The sequence below is a fragment of the Miniopterus natalensis genome, chromosome 15 (assembly GCF_054644295.1).
Source record: "Miniopterus natalensis isolate mMinNat1 chromosome 15, mMinNat1.hap1, whole genome shotgun sequence".
Lineage (NCBI taxonomy): Eukaryota > Metazoa > Chordata > Mammalia > Chiroptera > Miniopteridae > Miniopterus > Miniopterus natalensis.
Genome location: NC_142095.1, coordinates 7,902,401 through 7,904,085, shown reverse-complemented (window position 1 = coordinate 7,904,085; position 1,685 = coordinate 7,902,401).

Here is a 1,685-nt window from a genome sequence, read left to right as displayed (position 1 = left end):
CTCTGGTCAGTGGGAGCCAGGTTGGGTGGAAGCCATCAACCTATGGAAACTTCACGGAAGGGGTGGGATGCAGGTCAATGGAGAAGAGATTCAGAAAATGACATATTCTTCCTCATTTCTATATGGTGTGATTTGTTTGAACAGTGGCCTCCTCTGTTCCAAGGGGCATCCCAAAGCTTTATGTTTTTAAGGCACAAGAAGCAGTTTTGCTCTAGGGAACAAGGACATCAAGCGGCTTAGCTTCTGCTGGGTTCATTGGGCACCTTCCTATGGGCCTCACTTTTATCCCAGACTCTGGGAGGGGACGGAGGGGAACAAAGAGGTGGTTAAAAAGTACCCTACAGCTATTTTTAAGTGGTTATGTTAGCCCTATAAATGCCTCTCCTCTCCTGTCTGGTCCCCTGAGTCCTGGAGCTAAAGAACCAAGGCCCTTCCCCCCCCCCCCCCCCCACGGTGCTCGCTGTGTGCTCCCTGGCAGGGGGACCAGGCAGGAGGCCCAGCGGCACAAGGTTCCCATAGCCGTGATGTGCGTGGGAGAGAACACCATCCTGCAGGCTGCAAGGGTCGTCGGCCCACTCTGTCCTGCGCATCCTGTCTCCTCCTCCCTGGGTCTTCAGCTGGCCTCTGCTGGTCCTCACTGGTTTGGGAGAAACTTGATTACCCTTGCCCAGTACAGGGAAATACGTCCCAAGAAAAAATAGTTCCCACTTCAGCTTCTGTGAAAGACACCGACCAACTCGTTCATTCTCCAGAAACCCTTTAACACCTAAAGGGACAAATGCAGTGATCCCTACTTAGACGAATATTGTTCACTGTAACTGGCAAGAGGGCGATAAAGGTCACCTTTGCTGTGCTCGCAATGCCTCTCTTCCTGTTTATCAGGATGGCAATAATGGGCCAGCCTGACCTCAGAGGGAAGGAACTCTGAACGGGGAGTCAGGAGGTCTAGAGTGTCCGTGTGTGACCTTCCTAAGACCCTTCCTTCCCCTCTCTTGGTTTCAGGTCTCCATCTGTGGCAGGAAATTAGAACTGGATCTGTGTGTTCCCAAATCATGGTACAAATCCCTGCCAATGCTATTTAGCAAACATTTAACAATTTTATATAACTGTGTGTTTAAATATTTTTATATAATGAGAAAAACAGCACAACAAACCCATGAATCCGTGGGTGGTGTTCTGTAGGATGGCTCTAACTTTTAAGCATATTGATGCCATTGATACAGAGTAAAATAGTCATTATAAGTAGAATGTGGTTGTGGCCAAGTTATGAAGAGAAGTCCGATGACTGAGGTTTGGGAACAGTGAACGGGTAAGGGTCCCTTTTAGATCGGCCCAAGTTGTCCTCGCTGGCTACTGAGCCTTGTTTTTGACATACTGTGGTTGGGTGCATGGCCTCTTGGTATGAATCACTGACCTGGAATGCTTTCCCCAGGTTACTACCATCATTCCTATGGGAAAACAGTCCACTTTATGATGATGTGCTTTACAACCCAGGGTTGTTGAGAAACAGGCCCGTCTGCATGGAGAATGATCCTCTGAAGGATTGCGCATTAATCACATTTATATCGCTATAAAACCTAAGTTGTCTTCATCTATGTTTAAAAAACAAAAGAGGCCAAGAAGTGGCTGTAGATGGAGAGTGAACAGGCTGTCTAGCCATGGGCTGTGTCCACAGGGTAGGAGAG